General features: G+C 43.5%; 1 non-coding gene across 1 annotated transcript; it reads right to left on the bottom strand.

Annotated features, from left to right (window-relative positions):
- Positions 1 to 8,431: 8,431 nt before the first annotated feature.
- Positions 8,432 to 8,538, bottom strand: LOC115030833 (U6 spliceosomal RNA). Its single transcript, XR_003836393.1, has one exon. It is a non-coding gene; the product is annotated as a U6 spliceosomal RNA (small nuclear RNA).
- Positions 8,539 to 9,012: the final 474 nt, after the last annotated feature.

Below are 9,012 nucleotides of genomic sequence, written 5' to 3'. Positions count from 1 at the left end.
TCCACACATGCAAACACATGAAGACATATAAGTAGGGATTTTTATATGATTGAACAAACTAAGCATATTCGCAATAACTTGCTTTTTCTTATTTAAAAATCATTAAAACCCATCAAAACAACTAAAAATAAAAAGTTCCACACAGATATTAACCATTATAAGCACTTCAGAATTGGATTTATATAAATGGTGAAATGTGAATACTTCATTAGTACTAGATTAAATGTAAAGTTGGTCACTTCCCTACAGGGAAATAAAGTCATAACTTTGGGTTATCTTCTTTACCATACAGAAAAAAAAAACTAATAAATTTAATCTCTTCCTAGAGTCCCACAGGGTAGCCTCTAGCTTTTTACCAAGCCATAAGATGATTGGCCTTAATCCACTGTAAGCAATGATGAAGCCAAGTGCCTTAGCACTTGGGAGAAAGGCAGGACAGCCTCAGACTGACTAGACAACGCTAGAGCAGGAGCCAAACGTTTTGTCTTATCTCCAAGTTTAGGATGGGTTTCCTAAACAACAGACAGTGAGTGCCCTTCTGGACAACAGATATGCTTCTCACAGCTGCAGTAAAATGTGTTGCAAACACTCCAACAGTCCCACTATGGATGGAAATGAAGGTTTGTCTCCAAGGTTCTGACCGCTGCTATAATATCTTCATATACATGACTCAGTACCAATAATTCCATCCTGGAAAGCAGCGTCTTCCAAAGCAGGGACAGCCAAGCAAAGAAATAGATGTTGCAAGCTAACACTCCTTCATGCTGTCTTGTAAGCGCTGTCTTGGGATGTAGTCCTATGTATATTTTTTTAACCTAGTTAAAATAATCCTAACAATTGAGCACTGCTTCCTTCAGTGCAAAACGTTGCAGCCACCGATCAGCACTTCACTGGAGTTCTTATGTCGTATAACTCTCAGCCTGTACATCACATGCCTTCCAAACCTACATGGGAAAAAGGGAAAGAGAAGTTTAGATCAGGGCCAGAGCATTGTGGTCTTATACACTTGGGTCTCTCATTTCTTTACCCCAGTAACTCAGTTCTCACTGATTCCTTTCCCTAAGGAAATCTCTATGACTACACAACAATTTTGATTACACATTAATTTTTCCTATAAAACTATAAGCTATGGGCTGTAAGATGGTTCAGTGTGTAAGGGCCCAGAAGTGAAATAGAAATGCTATGCCCTGTGAGATAGGTCTGTACTCCTAGAGATGAGAGGAGATGTAAACAGGAGAATCCCTAGCTCTCTAACCCAGCTAGTCTAGCCTGCTCAGCAGCAGTCAGGTCAACGGAAAACCCTGTCTCAAGCAAATGGGGAAGGCATGTGAGGTTGTCCTTTGACCACCACATATGTACACACACACAAGCATGCACACACACAGGTTCAGGCACATGCACACACACAGAGATACAGGCACATGCACACAGTCATGCACATACTAACACAGACGTGTGTGTGTGTGTGTGTGTGTGTGTGTGTGTGTGTGTGTGTGTGTGAGACACGACTCTAGGGCAGAGGTTCGTCGTGCACACTCCCAAGTCCAGCAATATATCACATGAGCACTCACCAAATCACTTGCTGATTGAACATCTGAAGAGGCTAGCTCTGGTTTCAAGGGATCAACTCCAAACTAAAAAAATAGAGCCCCTGCCAGCACAGTGGTATTACCCAGCCTAAGTAAACAGGAGTGATTTGCAATGTTCTGCTCCTATGGCGTCTTCTGGGTTTGAGATTTTTAATAAGGATACCACTTCAAAAACATTCCTGGTGGGTACAGCCCAACAGCTCCGAGAGAAGATGGTGAATTCCCTGATGAAAGGCAGCCCACACTGTCCTTTGCGTTTCTGGGTCACAGATCACTTCCAAAATCAACCCAGAAGCATACAAAATAAGCAATGCCCTGCCCAAGACACTCTGATTGTTTTATATCCTGTTGTGGCTTTCAGAGAAACCCCCGAGAATCAAAATGGAATCAAAATGGTTCCAGTTGTCTGGCCGATGACCGGCAGTCTTGAAGGAGTTTTTGCAAACGTAAACATCAGTGTGGCAGAAGCGTTCGAATCCTCTCCTCAAGCTTTCTGAGATGCACGGTACACAAGTATCATCCGCAGTGTCTGCATTGGTTGTGCTCAGGGTAATGAAACCATTCTTCTAGCAAAATAAGGCAAGCAAGGATGATTTAACGATGAGTTGGGGAAGCCCTCAGGACGCTAAGGTAGAAGGATTTCCTGAGCTGCTTCCGGGGTTGCACGTGATGCCTGCATGCGTTGTCATTGCGTGATACCCCATTAATATGAGTAATATTTATGTTTGTGTATCAAATCAGATTAAAATTGAAGTTTCATTTAGAAATTGGCCTGAAAGATAAGACAACATCCTCAATATTTATGAATCCATTTGCAGGAAACTCTGTGATTCTGTTGAGTTCATTTGGTTGTTTCCTGTCGCTTGTTTTTCTGCGCTGGGCTGGTGAGTGTTTCTCTTCCTGATTTCCTTCATAGCCCATCTTGTCACGCTGCATTTACAGTAGGGGTGAACAGGGCGTGCATGTGTGCTAACAAGCTCATCCTTGTTGAGTAGAGGAGTGATAAAGTTCAAGTTATAAATGGGTGAGCACTTCAGGACAGAGGCCTTTGAAGGCCCAGTACCAACGCTTGGACCTTTGAGCCAATCCTTGCTGGCACCTGCCCACTCTCGTCTCTTACCTGTACTGTCCCTTTTTCCGTTCCTGGCATCTGAGGATCGGGAGCTAAGCTCCACAGATTCTTAAAAACGTGTTATTTTTCTTTCTGCATTTGGGTTACCTCACTCAGCGGATTTTCTGCTTTTATTCATTTACCTGCAAATGTTTTATTTCGATTTTCTTCATAGCTGAATAACATCCCTCTGGGTCTATGTACCCCATTTTCATCTTTCATTCATCAATTGAAGGACACGTGGGTTGTTTCCACTTCCTGGATACTGTGACTAGAGCATGGCCGAGCAAGTGTCTGTGGAGTAGGAGGCCGGTGCTTTGGACGTATGCCAAGGAGCAGTGTTAGCTGAGTCATGTTGTAGATTTATTTTTAGCATTTTGAGGGATCGCTGCGTTGACGTCCAGAGTGGCCACATTAAGGGACATTCTCAGCATCACTGAGCAACTGTCCATTATCCCTGCACCCAGACGGCTGTTGCTGTCAGTTAGGTTCTCCATCTTAGCCATTCTGGCTGTGGGGAGATGAAATCTGAAAGCTGCTTTAGTTAACGTGTCTATGTCGCTAAGAATGATGACACGCTCAGCCGTGACTCTTGCTCTCTTCTATTTCTTTTGAGGCCTGTGTTCAGATCTATAGCCTGTTTTTGTCAGCTGAGCCACAAGCCTGCTCGAGTCTTTGCTTTGTGAGTTCTGTGGGCATTTTAGACATTAGTCCTCTCACAAATGTATAACTGTCCACAGTTCTTTCCCACCCTGTGAGCATCTCCTTCATTCATTAGATTGTTTCCATTGTTCTACAGACGTGTCTCAATGTTGTGAGGTCCCATTTGTCAGCCATTGTCCTTAATTCCTGAACAAATGGAGTCCTATTCTGAAAGTTCTTCTTATACTGTCCTTGTAGGGTCCTGCCTGAGTTTTCTTCAAGCGGTTTTAACAGTCCTGGCTTTGCACTGGGGATCTTTGATTCACATGGAGTGGATTTCTGCACAGGGTGATAGATATGACTCCAATTTCATTCTTCTACACTTGGTTATCAAAGGATGCTCTCAATGGAAGACTGGTAAAACATCACAAAGTAGAAAATAAACCAAGAGGGTAGAACTGTCTACAGGATGAGGATGGAGGTGGCTCTAATTGCAAAGGGAGCTCTTAAGACTAAAGAACCAACAAAGATCCCCCACACTGTGAGACTTGCTGGAATATCTGGAAATTGCATGCTGAACACCTACTGTATGCCAGGCAACATTCGGGAAATCTGTTGGCGTCTCACATGAGTTATATTCTCTGGGAATGTACAGAAATGAGCTGGCAAATTCAGGACAGAACATTGTTTCAGGGAGGCATTAGAGGTGAGCCAGCCAAAGGATCCTGGCAAGTGAGGAGAACTTAATAAACTGAACTTTATCATGCATAAAAGTTCCCATTCCTCAAAATGCAATATGGAGAGAGAGGAGGCAACAGCTGCAGATGTGGAGAAGGCATCTGCACAACACCCAGACAAGGATGAGCATCTAGACATTTTACATCTCTCAAAAATCAATTGGTAGGGCCTGGTGAGATAGCTGTTAGATGCACTTGCTTCCAAAAGCATGAAGAACTAATATTAGATTCCCAGGACCCATGTTCAAAATGCTGGGTGTAATGGTGCACACTTGTGTTCTCTTCAATAGTGAGACATGTTGGAGGCAGGTGGATTCCTGGAAGCTCACATGTCAGCTAGCCTAGACCACTTGGCAAAGTTCTGGGCCAATGTCTCAAAAGGTAGATAGTGCCTGCAGACCAACACCAGTGGCTATCACACACAAACACACACACACACATACACAGAGAGAGAGAGAGAGAGAGAGAGAGAGAGAGAGAGAGAGAGAGAGAGAAACACAGAGAGAGAGAGAGAGAGAGAGAAACACAGAGAGAGAGAGAAACACAGAGAGAGAGAGAGAGAGAAACACAGAGAGAGAAATAGAGAGAGAAAAGCATACATATGTGTGTGCACATCCATACAATAAAAAAAATTTTTTTAAGCCAATTAGAAGATGAGTAAAAGATACAAAAGGCATGCCATGGGTATTAATATATCTAATAAATGCATTAAAAGATGTTCAAATTAGCCAGAAGAGGAAGGCAGTTAAGACTACATCAAGGTAGTTTCACGGGCCTCTTGGGATTGCAAAACCAGTGCAGAGACAACACCTGACCAGTCATAGATCTTGGGACTCATTGGCTCTGTCAACTTTTTTGCATGTCTCTGCGTTTAAAATGTTTTATCAAATTTATTTGTGTGAATGTGCACATGCACGTGGTGTATGCGTGCGCGCATGCATGTGTAAATTGTCATACCAAGATGTGTATGTGATCTCAGAGGACAACTTTCAGGCCTTGGTTCTCTACTTCCTCCATGTGGTTCAGGCGACTGAATTCCGGTTGTCAGACTTGGGGACGAGTGCCTTTACCTAACCTTGTACTTCATGTTAGCATATGGTCAAAGCACTAGCAACCACCCTGGTCGGGTTTCTTGCTACTGAGCAGGGTTCATGAGGCACAGAGGAGTGAGAGACTCAGCACATGTTCTCTGCCTCACAACTGGTCCCCCTGCACGCCAAAGCTGAAAGGCAGAGCAGGCCATCCCCTACCTGGAAGAGAGCCATCAGTTTGAGTGAATACCCAGGGTTTGCTGGACACGGGGAGTGCCTGATGCTTCCCGTGCACCTAGGTGGGCATGAAGGATGAGGGAGATCTCCATTCAGACATCCAAGCGTGCACGTAGGAAGCCAGTCGCCAGCACCTCAGTGAGGCAGGGACAAAGCCAGATTCAGAACCATTTCTTCTAATTCCAAGGCTGAAACTCCCCGAGGCCAGCTGGGCCTCTCCTGCTAACAGCTTCAGACAGCCTTTGGCTAGCAGCTCTACAGAAAGCTGGGCTGTCGGGGGCAGAAAGGAGCGCGATTAAATTGATCATTTTCACCTCTCATCATGTGGGTTGTGAACACTAGTTTGGACAGATAAACCTTTTGAGTTCACATATGGAAAACTATATTGCCTGTGGACACTGCCTTTCATTAATAAAGCACTGAATCCTTTCAAGCATACTTGATCCCCACGCAATCCTATGAAAAGGTAAGGCTGGCTTTGTTAAAACCATTTATTTAAAAATGACACGGGTGAGGCTAAGTGGCTTGCCAAAGATGACATGGTTTCTAGTGGGCGGGTGGTGGGGGATGGCCTGAGATGAGGAGTCACATTCTCTACTGGCAGCTGTTTTTCCCCGTGTTGTTCCTTTCCTGTGTGCATGTGTGTGTGTGTGTGTGTGTGTGTGTGTGTGTGTGTGTGTGTGTGCGTATGTGTGCGTATGTGTGCGTATGTGTGTGTATGTGTGAGACTGTGCATTTGTGTGAGTGTCTGTGTATGTGTGTGTGCACATGCGTGTGTGTGTGTGTGTGTGTGTGTGTGTGTGTGTGTGTATGCGAGAGAGCATGTTTCTGGTGTGTGCCAGAGTGCATGTGGAGGACAGAAGCTGATATGGGAGATCTTCTTCAACTGCTCCTCCACCCTTGTCTTTCCAAAACAGTTTTCTCCTTCAAACTTGGAACTCCCTAATACAGCTAGTCTGCACAGCCAGCTTTCTCCAAGTCTCCCATCTCTGCCTTTCCAGGCTGGACTTGGAACTGCATTGCTATGTAGGGACCTGAACCCTGGTCCTCTGACATGAATAGCAAGCATTGTAACCACTGAGCCGTATTCCCAGATGCTCTGGTTAAATTCTCTGTTGCTGGGGTAAAGCGCCACCCAAAAGCACCTTGCAGGGCAAGGTGTTTCCTTCATCTTAATCCCATCACGGAGGAAGCTAAGGCAGGAGCTCAAGCAGGACTTGATGACATGCTTGCCATGGGGTGTTCAGCATGCTTTCGTATACACTCCAGTACCACATAGCACATTATGTTCAAAGTACTCTGTGCCCTCCCACATCAATCGATCAAGAAACTACCCACACCCACTTGTCTACAGGCCAGTCTGAGGAAGGCAGTTCTGCATGTAGAGGTCTCTCTTCCCTGTGACTCTAACCTGTGTCAAGTTGACAAGACTAACCAGAACAGCAGCCCAATATCTTTTTTTAATTTTTGAGACTGGATCTCACTATGTAGCCCAGGCTGGCCTTGAACACATGAACCTCCTGTCTCAGACTCATGAATGCTGGGATTTCTGCTCTGTTTTGTTAATTCTTTTACATGTGAAAACACTTATATTATTAACTACCCAGATTGAGATCATAAGCGTTGTCCATGATTCTCCTCTCTGACGAGCAACCCCAGCGATCACCACCAGTGTACAAGAGAGCAGGCAGACACTCCACGGCTGTGCCCAGGCAGCCCCTTGCCAGCCCCCTCTCCATCAGTCTGTACTTCTGTCCATCACTCTCTTGCTTTCCATGATGCTTTAGTACATATCTTTATTTCTCTAAAAGTATGCTGCTTAGCTTCATCCACAGCCTTCTGGAACTAGCTTTACCACTCCGTGTTTTGCTTTCATGGTGTGTCTGTCTCTCATTTTTTTTCCCTCAAGTGCGGGATTCTGTAGCATGAATTCCCTACAGCTCCTCCTCCTGCTGAACATGGGCTTTGATTCCTGTTTGGGACTGTCATAAACACTGTAACCATGGGCTTTTCCACCAACACCCAAGTTCCCTAAACAATGACTCTGAGACTGAATTACTTATGAATCAATGTCTAAGCTTAAAGCTTTGGCTCAGTCCCATTCGTTCATAACTCAATTATCTGGTTTATTCTAAGTTCTGCCGTGTAGCTAGTTTCTTCTCCTCAGGTTCATGCGACCCTCTTCATCAGCATTCAGGGTAACCCCTTCCCAAACCTGACTCTACCCAGAATCCTCTCTCCCTGCCAGAAGTCCCACCTCCTATTTCCTGCCTAAGCTAATAGGCCAAAGGCTTTTTTATTGACAGGTGACACTTCCACACAGTACTCAAGAGATTACAAACAAAGGTCCACAAACAGCATCTGTGGGTATTCTTGGACACATCTCCTGAGCTACAGGTACAAACTTCCCCCAAGTCTGAGGGAAACAATGTAACCACTGGGTAAAAAGATTTACAAATTTTCAACATGGCTGCATGACTTAAGGTTTTCCAGGTTATGTGCCAACTTGTACTTTAATCACCAGTGTGCTTCTGCTTTACCAGTGCCTGGCCATTGGAGGCATAAAATCTCATTGTTGCTCTTTGTGTTTTATTGGTTGCTGGTAGGATTGATCTGTCTGTGTGTGTATATGGGTGTGTGTGTGTGTGTGTGTAGTCCCTGGTCATGTCATTAGTCCTTGTTTGAGTTTTTCTTCCCAATATTTTAAAAGAATGTGTACTTATCTGTAGTGATACACCTGACATTTGTTCTTTACAGATTGGAAGATGGTTGAGATTACTACACTGTGGTTTTGAGTGAGTTTATTAAGTAATAAGCAAAAGGAGAGAGAGAGAGAGAGAGAGAGAGAGAGAGAGAGAGAGAGAGAGAAACAGTAGCAAGAAAAACACCATCAAATCAGGAGTTTTCTGTACTGAGCACAGATGACAATTTAAATCCTAAAATACAGTGCAGGTTTTTGTCAGAACAGTGTTGGGTTTCTATACTAGGATGGAAAGAAATGGTGAAATCTATGGGAGACAGTTTTAACTACTTGGGTTTCAGGCTAATTAAAGCTTTTTCAACCTAAGTTGTTTTTTTTTTTTTTTAAATATGGAACGCTTCACGAATTTGCGTGTCATCCTTGTGCAGGGGCCATGCTAATCTTCTCTGTATCGTTCCAACTTTAGTCTATGTACTGCCGAATCGAGCACCTAACCTAAGTTTTTAATAGAGAAGAGTTAAAGACATAGAGAGTCATAAAGAAAAATATTATTTTTAATTGCCCCAAAACTATCACAACTACTTTGTGTAAATGTATAAACATATATAACATCTACACATATTTTCATATACATATAGCACACTGTGAATTTTTATCTAAGGAAATATAGATCTACATAAGTTTTGAGTAGTACTCCGTGAAATAAATGAATTAAAATTTAACTTGACATCACCTTTATTGCCCTGTATGTTTGAGTCATTTCCTGGTTTTCCTGTTGCAACTCTTCAATGGACTGCTTGACATCTATGGCTTTGTTTACTTGTTCTGTTACTTCCTGGGTAAACATCGCTAGATGTGATTCTGCTTCCTCTGTTTTATAATCTGCAAAATACCACACAGTCTTTGGAATCATCCAGATCATTTAATTGACTGAAAAAAAAAGAATAGATCAAATTCTTCTGAC

This window comes from Mus caroli, unplaced genomic scaffold (genome assembly GCF_978045245.1).
Source record: "Mus caroli unplaced genomic scaffold, Mus_caroli_1 scaffold_3, whole genome shotgun sequence".
Classification (NCBI taxonomy): domain Eukaryota; kingdom Metazoa; phylum Chordata; class Mammalia; order Rodentia; family Muridae; genus Mus; species Mus caroli.
Note: the sequence above shows the minus strand (reverse complement) of the source record. Positions and strands in the feature narration are given on the sequence as shown.